This window comes from Anas acuta, chromosome W (genome assembly GCF_963932015.1).
Source record: "Anas acuta chromosome W, bAnaAcu1.1, whole genome shotgun sequence".
Classification (NCBI taxonomy): Eukaryota; Metazoa; Chordata; class Aves; order Anseriformes; family Anatidae; genus Anas; species Anas acuta.
In genome coordinates this window covers 21,939,895-21,955,115 of record NC_089016.1, presented here as the reverse complement: position 1 = coordinate 21,955,115, position 15,221 = coordinate 21,939,895, and the positions used below count along the sequence as shown (strand labels likewise).

The 15,221-nt window shown below is 42.8% G+C and overlaps 1 pseudogene; it reads left to right on the top strand.

The window, feature by feature from the left end:
• LOC137846790 (neuronal regeneration-related protein-like) overlaps nucleotides 1-14,546 on the top strand; it is a 33,165-nt pseudogene extending 18,619 nt beyond the window's left edge.
• The last annotated feature ends 675 nt before the right edge of the window (nucleotides 14,547-15,221 follow it).

Here is a 15,221-nt window from a genome sequence, read left to right as displayed (position 1 = left end):
TTCCAGCTCTGTGGGCAGAAGACGGATCCTGGGGCTATAGGACCCCAATATATATGCTTAATAGAATAATTAGGTTACAAGCTGTAGTAGAAATGGTAGTAAATAAAACCAAAGATACACTTGGATCAATTGCAAAGCAAAATACCAAGATGAGAAATGCTTTGTATCAAAATCGCTTAGCTTTGGATTATTTACCAGCACAAGAAGGAGGAGGGCAGGACTGCTCAGGGTTAGGCTGGGCATCGGTCAAGCAGGTGGTGAGCAATTGCATTATGTATCACTTGTTTCGTACACATTATTATTAGTAGTACTATTATCATCATTTTTGACATTATTATTGTTATTATTATTTACCCGTCTTTATCTCAACTCACAGGCTTCACTTTTACATTTCTCTCCCCATCCCAAAGAGGGAGGGGGGAGGGTAAGCGAATGGCTGTGTGGTGTTTAGCTGCCAGCCGAGTTAAACCACAACAGAAGGAAAAGCTGTAAATGAACTTGTAAAAGAAATGAAGAAAATTGTACATGCCCCAGTTCAAACTCAGAATGGAATCGACCTGGGAGGATTATCAGGGGGGACTTTATGGATGTTGATTGGCTTACTAAAATTGGGATGGTTGTACTGGGGATATGTGGAGGATTCTTAATAATTCCATGTTTAATACCTTGTTTTACCAGACTAATACTCTCCATTATACAAGGAATGCAAATATCTGTGGTACCTGTTGTGGGAACAGAAGGTTGTTTTTGCAGAGTTACATTGTTTAGAGGGAAGGAATGTGGTACTGAGATATGCTTACAGTGATAAGAAAGCTTAAGCAGGCGACCTTGTAAAATGCAGACAACCAGACTCCTTAGGACAATCAGGTGAAAATCACGGTATCAAGTCAAGTCAGATAAGTGAAGAAACATTACCACTTCAAGCAGTAAAAATGTCAAAAGAAATTTGAAATTTAACAGGCCGGCAACTGAAGGCCATGCTTGTCTGTGAAGCATCAGATAGATAGTGAACCTGGATTACCCACTCAGTGGGGAAACAGGGGAGGGTCCTGTCATCAAAAAGTATATAAACTGTGTTTTGGAACTAGTAGATGCGCTCTCCTGCTTTTGGGGTGCCCGCCATTGCAATTGCGAATAAATTACTACTTCACTGAGATCCTCGCCTGAGCCTAAGTTGTTGGCTACGGAGTGTTTTTCACACTGTTGACCCAGAACCAGGGAAACAGAAAAACCATTCCCTGACGATAATAAAAACAAAAGAATATCCAAAATTGATACCACTTCAGCAAGTATTGACTCGATTGGAAAGGAAAACATGAATCAATACCATGAAAAAGGAGATGGGGGATTGTGAAATATGTTCATCTGATTCGTGTCAGTATGGAACAATGCTAGGGCCTCATGATGAAATGTGACCTTCTGTCTTACATACCCTTGTATAACCACAAGTCCAAGAGAAACAGAGTGGTTATCTTGCAAAAGAATGGTCTAGCAGTTTGTGTTGATAGAGGGTTTGAAGGGTAAACCTTGAGACTCGGGTACTGAATAAAGTGATTGGGTTAGTAAAGAATAGATTGGAGGCAGCACACCTAATGTTAATAAGAAATCAATATGAACACTTAGAGGGAGACCAGGTTATTAGTAAAGAAACTCCCATCCTCCCACTCGCGCGAGAAGCTCTTGCCCGGTTTGATGAACAAAACGGTAAAAACAAAAAGGGGGGATTGTAATATTGTATAATAAGTTTGTTAATCAAACCGGTGGGGAAGCTTGTGGGGGCTGTGACAACCCTGTATAGCTGGAAAGTATCCAGCTGCCCATCCTGATAAGAACATGTATAGTGCTTGCTCAGCAAGATCGCAACCTGCAACGCAGAGGAAGACTACGGCCTTCATCCTCACGACCACCAGGAGGTCCGAGACGAACCCCTAGCAACAGTACGTGCAACCGCAGGACATACCAGGATATGCCACGTACACCCAGAACAACCAAGCTATAAAAAGGGGGACTCTGGCGGGGATGAGGTGTGAGTCTTGGTGGAGCAGAAACTCCAGGCGCACCCAGTGCTGTTTGCTTACCTCTACTCATTTAATAAATTGTAAACTTTGATTGTAACCCTATTTGGGTTACAAATAGGGTTACAGCAGATCGACACACAGCAGATCGACACACGCACCTAACTTGGTGTCATCTGCAAACTTACTGAGGGTGCACTCAATGCCCTCATCCAGATCATCGATAAAGATATTAAAGAGGACTGGCCCCAGTACCGAGCCCTGGGGAATGCCACTAGTGACCGGCCTCCAACTGGACTTGACTCCATTCACCGCAACTCTTTGGGCCTGGCTATTCAGCCAGTTTTTAACCCAACAAAGCATACGCCAGTCCAAGCCACGAGCAGACAGTTTCTTGAGGAGAATGCTATGGGAAACGGTGTCAAAAGCCTTGTTGAAGTCAAGGTAGACCACATCCACAGCCTTTCCCTCATCCACCAAGTGCATCACTTTGTCATAGAAGGAGATCAGGTTCATCAAGCAGGACTTGCCTTTCATAAACCCATGCTGACTGGGCCTGATCACCTGCTTGCCCTGTAAGTGCCACATGATGACACAAGATAATCTGCTCCATGAGCTTCCCAGGCACTGAGGTTAAACTGACAGGCCTGTAGTTCCCCAGGTCTACCCTCTGGCCCTTCTTGTAGATGGGCGTCACATTTGCTAGCCGCCAATCGACTGGGACCTCCCCTGATAGCCAGGACTGCCGATAAATGATGGCCAGCTCCTCCGCCGGTTCTCTCAGTATCCTTGGGTGGATCCCATCTGGCCCCATCGACTTGCGTACATCCAAGTGCCGTAGCAGGTCGCCAACCATTTCCTCATGGATAGTGAGGGCCACATTCTGCTCCCCATCCCCTTCCACCAGCTCAGGGTACTGGGTATCCAGAGAGCAACTGGTTTTGCCGCTAAAGACTGAGGCAAAGAAGGCATTAAACACCTCCGCCTTTTCCTCATCTTTTGTAACTGTTGCCCCCCACATCCAGTAAAGGATGGAGATTCTCCTTAGTCCTCCGTTTTGCGTTGATGTATTTGTAAAAACATTTTTTGTTGTTTTTAACGGCAGTAGCCAGATTGAGCTCCAGATGAGCTTTGGCCTTTCTAATTTTGTCCCTGCACAGCCTCGCAACATCCTCATAGTCCTCCCGAGTGGCCCTCCCTCTTTTCCAAAGATTGTAAACCCTCTTTTTTCTCCTAAACTCAAGCCACAATTCTCAGCCAGGCCGGTCTTCTTCCACGCCGGCTCGTCTTTGGGCACGTGGGAATAGACCGCTCCTGCGCCATTAAGATTACCTTCTTGAAGAGTGCCTAGCCTTCCTGGACTCCTCTGCCCTTCAGAACCACCTTCCAAGGGACTCTGCCAACCAGTGTCCTGAACAGCTCAATGTCAGCCCTCCGGACGTCCAAGACTGCGGTTTTACTGGTCCCCTTCCTGGGTTCTCCAAGAATGGAGAACTCTACCATTTCGTGAGAGTTCTACCAAATTCACAGAGTTCTCAATTTCATAGATTTCTACCAAACTGACAGGCCTATAGTTTCCTAGGTCTGCCCTCCGGCCCTTCTTGTAGATGGGCATCACGTTTGCTAGCTGGATTCAGAAGATTCAGAAGTTAAACACTGATCGAGAGGAGATTGCCATCCAATTCAACTCTGAGAAGCAGCAACTATTCAGCTGACAGTTGCTATTATTAAATCTTACACATGGATTGGAGCAAAGTGGGTGTTAATCATGCAGTTTCACAACATTCCTCTTACTATGCTAAAAGTAAAGTATGGCATATGGGAACTCTGGTATACTTCTTCCACTAAGTTAATGAGAAAACGTGCATTTATATTGTGTTTACCTGATGAGGTTTTGGTAGCAGGGAGGCTGCATTGGGGGGCTCTGTGAGAAGAGACCAGAATCTGCCTCATGTTAGTTAAGGGCCGGTTCCAGCCAGCTCCAAAAGGAACCCACTGCTGGCCAAAGCTGAGTGAAAGAGCGACACTGTGCCTCTGTGAGAACATATTTAATAAAGAAAAAAAAGTCTGCTCAATATCAGCTTGGACAGAAGAGTGAAAAAATATTGAGAGAAACAACCCTGCAGACACCAAAGTCAGTGAAGAAGGAGGGGGAGGAGGTGCTCCAGGCGCTTAAGCATAAGTTCCCCTGCAGCCTGTGGAGGGGACCATGGTGGAGCAGGCTGTCCCCCTGCAGCCCATGGAGGACCACACCAGAACAAATATCCATGTTGCAGCCTATGGAGGAGCTCACAGTGGAGCAGGTGGTCTGGCAGGAGCTGCTGCTCATGGGGGTCCCATTCTGGAGCAGGAAGGACTGCACTCCATGGTACAGACCCATATTGGAGCAGTTATTGAAGAGCTGCAGTCTGGGAAGGACCCTTGTTAGAACAGTTTGGGAAGGACTTCATCCTGTGGGAGGCACCTCACACTGGAGCAGGGGAAGAGCATGATGAAGAAGGAATTCGTTGGGTTGGAAACTGGCTGGATGGCCGGGCCCAAAGAGTCATGGTAAATGGAGTCAAGTCCAGTTGGAGGCCGGTCACTAGTGGCATTCCCCAGGGCTCGGTGCTGGGGCCGGTCCTCTTTAATATCTTCATCGATGATCTGGACGAGGGCATTGAGTGCACCCTCAGTAAGTTTGCAGATGACACCAAGCTAGGTGCGTGTGTCGATCTGCTTGAGGGTAGGAAAGCTCTGCAGGAGGATCTGGATAGGCTGCACCGATGGGCTGAGGTCAACTGCATGAAGTTTAACAAGGCCAAGTGCCGGGTCCTGCACCTGGGGCGCAATAACCCCAAGCAGAGCTACAGGCTGGGAGATGAGTGGTTGGAGAGCTGCCAGGCAGAGAAGGACCTGGGAGTGATGGTGGATAGTCGGCTGAATATGAGCCAGCAGTGTGCTCAGGTGGCCAAGAAGGCCAAGAGCATCCTGGCTTGTATCAGAAACAGTCTGACCAGCAGGGCTAGGTGATCGTTCCCCTGTACTCGGCTCTGGTAAGGCTGCACCTCGAGTACTGTGTTCGGTTTTGGGCCCCTTGCTACAAGAAGGACATGGAGGTGCTTGAGCGGGTCCAGAGAAGGGCGACGAAGCTGGTGAGGGGCCTGGAGAACAAGTCCTACGAGGAGCGGCTGAGGGAGCTGGGCTTGTTCAGCCTGGAGAAAAGGAGGCTCAGGGGCGACCTTATTGCTCTTTACAGATACCTCAAAGGAGGCTGTAGTGAGGTGGGGGTTGGTCTATTCTCCCACGTGCCTGGTGACAGGACGAGGGGGAATGGGCTAAAGTTGCGCCAGGGGAGTTTTAGGTTAGATGTTAGGAAAAACTTCTTTACCGAAAGGGTTGTTAGACATTGGAACAGGCTGCCCAGGGAAGTGGTGGAGTCACCATCCCTGGAGGTCTTTAAAAGACGTTTAGATGTAGAGCTTAGGGATATGGTTTAATGGGGACTGTTTGTGTTTGGTTAGAGGTTGGACTCGATGATCTTGAGGTCTCTTCCAACCTAGAAATTCTGTGATTCTGTGATTCTGTGAATGTCAGAGACAAAGGACTGACTGCAATCCCCATTCCCCACCCTCCTGCACTGCAGAGCAGGGGGGAGTGGGGGGAGGAGGTAGAAGAGGGTAGATGGGGGTAAGGTGTTTTTAGTTTGTTTTCGGTTTGTTTTTAGTTTCTCACTGCTCTAGTCTGTTATCAGTAGGCAATAAATTACATTAATCTCCCTATGCTCAGTCTGTTTTGCCTGTGACAGTAATTGTTGAGTGATCTCCCTGTCCTTATCTTAATCCATCAGCCTTTTTTCATCATATTTTCTCCCCGTCCTTTTGAGGAGGGGGAGTGAGAGAGTGGCATGGTGGAGCTTAGCTGCCCATTAATATGAAACCATCACAGCATTGATCCTAGCACAAGCTTTTCTTCCAAATTTGCTTAAAAAGAATTAGTTTTTTATCAGAATGATTTAACTGTGTGGTGGGTTGACCTTGGCTAGCTGCCAGATGCCCACCAAGCTGTTCTCTCATTCCCCCTCCTCACCAATTACCATCATGGGCAAAACAAACTCTGCTTGGGGAAGATAGCAGCGCAGGGGGCTGGGGAATGGGGGTTGGGGTCAGTTTATAATCTTTGTCTCTGCTGCTCCTTCCTCCTCGCACTTTTCCCCTGCTCCAGCATTGGGTCCTTCCCATGGGATAAAGTCCTTCACAAAATGCTCCAGCGTTGGTCTTTCCCACAGACTGCAGTTTTTCAAGAACTGCTCCAGCATGAGTCCTTTCCACTGGGGTCCTTCAGGAATGCACAGATCCAGTGTGGGCTCCTCTCCATTGACTGCCAGGAGCCTACTGCAGCATGGGCTCTCCATGGGCTGCAGCTTTCCTTCAGGGCATACATACCTGCTGTGGCATGGGGTCATCCCTGGGCTGCAGCATGGATATCTGTTCTGGTGTGGTCTTCCATAGGCTGCAGGGCTATAACCTGCTCCACCATGGTCCTTTCCACAGGCTGCAGGGGAATCTCTGCTCTGGTACCTGGAGCACCTCCTCCCCCTCCTTCTTCACTGACCTTTTATGACTAGCAATTGTCAACATACAACTTCATGAAAATGAAAACATTTCTCTGGTTTCAGTGTAGATACAATGGCAAGTACATGAATAAAAGCCGGTTAATCAGAAATTTAAGTGACACGGTAAATTTTGAGTCCCAAAGTACAAACAAGTTTGAAGGGTGCAAGGTAGTTCAGCTCGCAACAGTTTGACATTCAGCCACTGTGCAGAAAGTTTAATTCACAAACCAAAGACCTAGTAGGCAGACCTAGCAGGAAAATAAATTTAAGCTCTTCAGTGTCATATACAACTTGTGTTGTATATGCACTGTGTTTAATGAGAGTGAGATGGAGAAATGCACCAATTCCCATCCTAAAGTTGAGAAACTGAAGTGCAGGAGGTCTGCAGCTCAGATTTTTGTAACTGGCATTTATTCACTATAGGTTTCCACTGTAGCCAGTGGCCTGCTTTGGATCTTACCCATTTTTCTGATGGATAAGTCTCTCTTGATTGCAGAGCATGCCTAGGGAAAGTGGGCTCTTCTCTTAGTGTCGCAGTAGAATGTGTCCACCCAAATCATCTCTCCTATGGTTGAATAGCAAGTTTTGACACAAAAGAGTCATAGGCCAATACCATAACCATTTAATCCTGCTGCCAGCTATTTTATCATGTCCTTTATGTGTTGCAATTCCTTTCATATCTAAAAATAAGGTGCTAGCACAGGATTATAGCTATGTTCAATGACCTCAGAAAGTAGCAAGGTCCAGTTCACAGTTCATTTTGAAAGGATTATCAAAGGTGCATTCGTCTTGTCTCTTGCAGTCATCAGCAAAGATAATAATCTTCATTAGTCTTGCCAGTGAGGTATTGCTGCTAGTGGTGCTGTGCAGAGCTGTAATACAGGAATGTATTGTGGGAGTTGTTCATTCTAGTTTTTCTTCCTCCAGATCCTAAATAAAACATTAGTCTAATATTCTTTACCAGGGATTTTGTGTTACAGGAGTTGGAGGCAGAAGAGAGGGGGCATGTATGTGGTCTCACAAAATCCTAAATAAGTTTAATAGTACCAGACATCCTTTTATATGTGTAAATCCTGCCATATTACAGATTTTCTTAAAGAGATTCTAAAAGTAATTTAAAAAGTACATCCTATGCTATTGAGTTCAGATTGTCATATACAGTATAGTTGAAATATTCCAGGGACAGATCCTGTTGCCATGGGTACTCAAAAAATTTGTACTGAGCATAAAGTCATAGAATCATAGAATATCCCAAGCTGGAAGGGACATACAAGGATCATCAAGTCCAAATCCTGGCTCCACACAGGTCTACCCAAAAATCAGAATTCAACACAGCTCTAGGTCTCTGGGCCAAACTCAACTGACATTAGACTTGGTTTCAGTAATGTAGTCTGTCATATGAATATCATTTGACTGTATTTAATGGATCTCCTTTTTGTTAGTAAGAAATCATATGTATTTATGTCACTACAGATTTATCAACCAAGCTTAACAATTTGGGTTAGCCAGAAACTCTTTCCAACCAGCCCAAGAAATGGGGGATTTCCAAAGATAAAGGTATGTAATTTCTTTAATCTAATAAACAATTTATTAGTATGCAAATTTCTTTAAAAAACCCACAACACTGTGAAAGTTCATTAGATTTATCTTATGTTTACTTCAAAAGAGTAGCCAGCATTCACAATTTCATCACAAGTTTAATGATATTGATTTTTCTTAAAGCCTTGACTCCTTGAGCCAAGCAGTTAAGCGAGGATTTCAGCTTTCATTTAAAAATGATGTGGTAGCCTTCAAGCTTGCAGAAAACCGGGAGTCTTTCTGGCTCACATGCCAGAAAGTAAACATAGGAATTTTTAAAGGTTCATGTTTTGTAAGCCTGTCTCATGATTTTACAAACTTGACATCTCAATTTTGAATACTTGATTTTGGTATTTTTTACATAGCAATATAGAGGAAAAAGTCAATGATAATGCAGTGTGAGGAAAGGGGGGATTCTCTCTTTCTCTTTCTCTTTCTCTTTCTCTTTCTCTTTCTCTTTCTCTTTCTCTTTCTCTTTCTCTTTCTCTTTCTCTTTCTCTTTCTCTTTCTCTTTCTCTTTCTCTTTCTCTTTCTCTTTCTCTTTCTTTCTCTTTCTTCTTCTTCTTTTCTTTCTTTCCCTTTCACTTTTTTAAGTTGTTTGTTTCTACTTGAGTAATAAACATACAAAGACAGCAGTCTTCATTTGAGATTGACAGGGAGTAAGTATAATGTTAACATAAATGCAGAAGATGTGGCATATCATACAAGGTTGATAAGGTTTTGCTCTGTTACCGTAACTGTTTTCATAAACCCTGAACTGGACGTGGAATTTGAGAAGGAAAATAAAACAGTTACTCAGAACCATAGAACGTGTGTGTTTTATTCTCATATTGTTCATTAATGACTCAAAATCTGCCCCCCCCAAAAAATAATAAAGGCAGGTAAGAAAAGGAGAGTACACGGAAAACTCCTTTGATTAAATTTCAGTTACTATCTAGACTGCTAACAAAACCCTGTTAACAAAACTTTGCTACTCCATCTGGATAATGTTATATTTCCCACACTTTATAAAGGAAGTTCTAAAATTCATAGCTGTGCAATATTTGTGTGTATCAGATTTACAGACTTGTGTGAGCATGATTATTTTTAAATTAACATATGGCAGTACTGTCATTGTTTACATTTAAGACGTCAGACTGAAGCTTTATTAACTATGATCATAGTGAGAACATTCAGACAGCAACTCCCTATCTGCTCCCCCATTCTCTGCCATATGATTGCAGTGACGCAACTTATATACTGTTTCAAAGAAATGAAAGAAGTGAGGAAAAATAATTTCTATGTTAACAAAACCAGGTATCCATCCTTGAGAAGAATAGACTCCAGACAATCATTTATGTTAATAAAGCCAAGTACCCATGCCTGGGAGAGATGGACTCCCTAAGTAGCTTAACTGCCACAACTGACAGTATAGAATAATAGAATCTTTAAGGTTGGAAAAGACCTCCAAGATCATCTAGTCCAATCATCCCCCTACCACCAATATTATCCACTAAAACATGTCCCTAAGTACAAGATCCAGCAACTCCTTAAACACTCCCAGGGACAGTTATTCCACCACCTCTCTGGGGAACCCGTCCCAATGCCTAACCACTCTTTCTGAAAAAATGTCTCTGAATTTCCAACCTGAACCTCCTCTGGTGCAAGTTGAGGACATTCCCTCTTGTCCTATCGGTGGTTATCTGCAAGAAGAGGCTGACTCCCAGCTCCCCACAACTGCTTTTCAGGTAGTTGTAGAGAGCAATAACGTCTCCCCTGAGCCTCCTCCAGACCAAACAACCCCAGTTCCCACAGCCGCTCCTCATAGGACTTGTGTTCCAGGACCTTCACCAGCTTTGTAGCCCTTCTCTGGACACACTCCAGGGCCTCGATGTCCTTCTTGTAGTGAGGGGCCCAAAAGTGAACACAGTACTCAAGGTGTGTCCTCATAAGAGCAGGGTACAGGGGGACGATCCCCTCCCTGGTCCTGCTGGCTACACTATTCCTGATACTAGCCAGGATGCCATTGGCCTTCTTGGCCACCTGGGCACACTTCTGGCTCATGTTCAGGCGAGCATCTACCAACACCCCCAGATCCTTTTCCTCTGCACAGCTTTCCAGCCACTCTGTCCCAAGCCCATAGCATTGCATGGGGTTGAGGTGGCCAAAGTGCAGGACCTGGCACTTAGCCATGTTGAACCTCATCCCATTGGCCTCTGCCCTTTGATCCAACCTGTCCAGGTCCCTCTGCAGGGCCTTTCTACCCTCTGGCAGACTGACATTTCCCCCCAACTTGGTGTCGTCTGCAAACTAACTGAGGGTGCATTCAATTCCCTTGTCCAAATCATCGGTAAAGGGTATTAAAGAGGATGGGGCCCAACACCGACCCCTGGGGAACACCACTTGTGACTGCTCACCAGCTAGATTTTACTCCGTTCACCACCACTCTCTGGGCCTGGCCATCCAGCTAGTTTTTAACCCATCAAAGAGTGTAACTGTTCAAGCCATGGGCTGCCAGCTTCTCCAGGAGAATCAATGGAATATGATCAAAGAGAATATGGAGAGATGGCTCTTGGTGGAGACTGTAGTAGTGGCACATCCAGTATTATCTTAGCTCAGTAGTGGAGGTTGGAAAAAAATCACTGACTGCTAGCTTTTACCCAAAAGGAATGTTCCTTTTGTTAGATTAAACTTCTTACCCAGACCTCTCAAAACTTAAATATTAATAATTTTGCCACCACACTAGTTAAACACAATTATTTTAAGATCCCATTGTGACATATCATCAGCAAAGTATTGTAGTCACACATTTAATCTTTAGCCTCCTACTGATGTTTAAGCTGTTACATATATTTAAGTGCTTTGCTAAATAGGCATAGACTTCAGCCAATGGGACAGAATGTTTAAGTATGTTTAATATAAAGCTATCTCAAACAGCTGATTAACAAGTCACCATTTCTTTACTTGTCCAGAGACCATGATAATACACTACAGCACCTTTAAAGTGCTAATAGGAAAAGGATAAATGCTCTTTTCAGTGAGGCATTATAAGAAAATTACTAATAAGTGCACATTAGTTGCTTAAAGTGTAAGGTGTTTAAAAAGTGAGAGGTCTAAGCTCTGAAAAGTTCTCTTAATAATGAAGTGGTCTTTCATAACTAAGACATGTTTTCCATGTTGGAGGCCAGGTGGAGCCATAAAATGGACCTTGAGATATATTAAAAAGCAATTAGGCAAAATAATTCATTAATGGATAATATCATTAATATTAGTTTTTTGGCTAACCACATTAGTACTGAGTTATATAGTCAAAGGGGCTCAATGACATCTATAGATTTTTGGCCATGAGTTTTGCATTGATGTTATTGAGACACTGTGACTGAGTTTTGTGCTTCATGTGTGCAAAATGGATAATTGCTAGTTATTATCCATATTTGTATCACAAAATAGCTGCACATTCAACATGTGCAGGTGCAGTCTTAGGCCTGAGCTGTCCCAGCTCTTGTGAAGGACACAGAAATTGCTTGGTTTGTTGGTAGCAAGAGACATCATTTTGAGGAACAGTGTAGCATGTACAGTTGATGGTGACCTGTGGAAAGGGTTGTCACTCCATAGCTTCTTCCTCTGTAGCTTTGGTAGGATCATTGGTGTCTTCCCCAGCTGCAACAAATGGCTGAATTCCCCAGCTCAGCTGTGGAGGGGGGTTGTTGTCTTAAGTCTTGTGCATTTCAGCTGCTAGGGCACACTTGTTCAGCTCAAAGTAAAGATATTTCCTCAGATGTTCCAAGGCTTTCCTAGTTTTTAAACATTTTTTCCTCCCTGTGGCCATAATATTTACAGTTGATAAAGCCATGTTTAGTAGGTGTTTGCATCTAAACTACAGTTAGAAGACTTAGGATGGGAAAAAGGAAGGAGGATCCCATCAATCAGACTTTGTAGAAGCACAGCTAATATTACTTTTCCTCTCTGCAGGGATATTTTCCTATCTCAAAGGAAGTAAATTGTAAGAAGAAAAGTGAGGCTGAAGTGGCATTCCTGACTTCAGTAAATGGCTACTGACACCATTTCACCCAAATCAATTACCTCTACTCTTTTCAGTCATAATTCCTCCATTTGTATTACATATGGTGTATAGATTTGATGAGATCATGGTTTCATATATCAGGAATTGTTTCTGTGTAAATCAAGTGTAAGAAGAAAGTATGGGGCTCTGAGCCTTGCTTTAGAGAATACAAGTGGAATAAATGTGTATCATAAAAACGTCTTTCACTACTCAAACTCCACTGCTCATGTGCAACTGGTAAACTACATGCTATCTCTATTTCCACCACCCCTAATTGCTTCTTACAGAGTCTGAGTTCCCCTTTTTTTCGCATTTAGATGTAATAAGCCTAGTAGTTTATTTTCATCCATTGTCTGTATATTGAAATTCTTTATTCATGTACTCTTTTGATATGTATAGATATAGTATAAAACTTATGGTTTCCTTGTGGTAAGTGATTGTGATGCTGCCACAGGATTTGAGACACTGATGAATGGTGCTATTTTGGACTTAATGCTCCTTGGCAAGGTAGCTCTGATGGAATTTTTTTTTTCCATGTTCTGAGAAGGTGTTGGTTCTTTGTTTTTCTGAATGTTGTTCCTCAGACTGAACTGACTTGTTTAATAGTGTCTTCAGTCTTGCTTTCTTATTCAGTGCTGTAGATGAGTAACTACTTATAGCGTACAAGCAAGGAACTGATTCCCTATCAGGGTCCACTCACAAACATGCAGTTATAGTGGGAGCAATCACAAAAACTGTAATTTACTTAAAATGTCCTTTCTGATTCCTATCCACCTAACCTGGAGAAAGGCAAGCAATAATTTTTCATCAGTCTTTCAAAAAAATTTGTTTGAATCTTGATGTGGTTTAAACCCAGCAGACAGCTAAGTACCACAGACACTCCCTCACTCTCCCTAGGTGGGGTGGGAGAGAGAATCAGAGAGGTCATATGGTATGGAATATATTTTTGTCAGCCTGGGTGACCTGTCCTGGCTCTGTCCCCTCACAGCTTCTGGTGCACCCCCAGCCTCCTTGCTTGCAGGGCAGTACGAGAAGCAGAAAAGTCCTTGGCTCCGTGTAAGCACTGCTCTGCAACAACTAAAACATTGGTGTGTTATCACTACTATTTTCATCAACATCCCAAGATACAGCATTGTGTAAGCGTTTGTGATTAAAATTAACTCTATCTCAGCCAAAATCATGACAGGTCTTTAAAGCCTTTTTGAAAGAAAGGACAAGTTTTAATGTCTTCTACAAATCCATAAAATAGTTGAACAATACAGTAAATTTCTGGAAGGAGAACTTCTAAAGAGGGAAAGGGTACCTTTCCACAGTACTGTCAACATGTGGATTTTACGTTTTTGTTCTTGCTCCCAGAGAACTAACAATACAAAGCAATACAAAGCACAAAACTAAATGGTATCATCTACTCATGGAATGTTGTGCTAGACACAGTCTGAAAGCTCACCTTAATTTTTTATATAACTCTTCCTTTTACAGGACAGGCTTTGTTCTGAACTAGTTTAGCTTCTGACTGTTAAATACTAATGTATGCGCTGCACTTCCTAGATTTCTTAGCTTTCCTTTCCCCACTTTCTGTATCCCTCTTGTATATTTTAATTTCTGTGAGAATCAAAGTTGTGTTTTCGCAGTGGCAAATTCCACTAACCTTGCATATTCAAAAGTGATTGTACAGGCATAACAGTGGGGAGTCTGTTAAGCAGAAAAGGGGACAGTGGAAGGTCCCACTGTCCCAAAATAAGGAGAAAGGCTAAGAAAAAACAAGACGAGCAGTTGCAGAATCAGCAAAAACAAAAAATCACGGGCTCCTCCAGGCACAAGAGAAGAAGAAAAAAGGGGGAAATGGAGAAATTAAGGGTTGGTCATATAAAATTATACTTATATGGTACAGTGATAAGCATCAAGTAGGTTGTGAACCTGTAGTACTCAGCCAATGAGGAAACAGGGGAGGAATCAAGTACTGGGTAATAGGGGATATAAGGTTATGATACACTTTTACTGTGTGCTCCTGCTTGCAGGATGCCCACCATTGCAATCATGAATAAAAATGCTACTTCACTGAGATCCTTGCCTGAGCCTGTGTTATTGGCTGCAGATTGTTTCTCACATTCCAGTATTCTAGATACTTCTACTGTGCTGTATATAGAACAGGAAATAATATTAAGCAGTTGTGACATTTATGTATAGTTGTAGTTACGTACTGCTGAAAATGCAGACTTTTGTAACAATGTGATCTTTAATAATTCACTACAAGTACCCAATGTATTTCAGTTATTTGAATATGATTTGTTCAATAAATATTCGGGCTCTAAGGGTAGCCACGATGTCTCTGTTTTCTTTGCCTTTTCACCTGTTCTTTATGTGATTTCTGAGTTTATTTCAGAAATATCTGGCAATGTAAAATGTGATTCCTTCTGAATTGTTGTCTGATAAACAATAGCTGTTAAGATAAACTAAATACAAAATCTGTATCTGGGAAACGATATCTTCCAGACAGTTGCGGAATATATGTCTCTTTTAAGATTCATGAGTAGCTGGATCAGATGTGATACTTGATGCCATTTTTAGTAATCCTAGGAGGAGGCTGTGGGGTTGTATGCATGGCAAGAACAATGCATTTCATTATTCATGCCTGATAAAAGAAACTGAATTAACAGGCCTGTTTTCTATCGTGTAAGTTAGTTTTAGAGAATGTTGATATACTCATCTGTCTTAAAAGCAGTTTTATCAGAGAAGTGATATCTGCATTTGTAAGGTTTAGAATGTATAGTGCTTTCATTTTAGCATAGAACACAAATTTAGCAGCATTTTTTTAAAACACAAGCAGAGATCTACTAATTAACAGCAGATGTAGGTCATGACTGAAATTTTCCAGTCATGAGACCAAATGAGTGCAATTACACATGCCATGACTATTTATCCCACTAAGTGAATTTACACAGGGATTGAGTTTGGCTTGATGACTTTGTGTCATAAAAAACTGACCATGCAT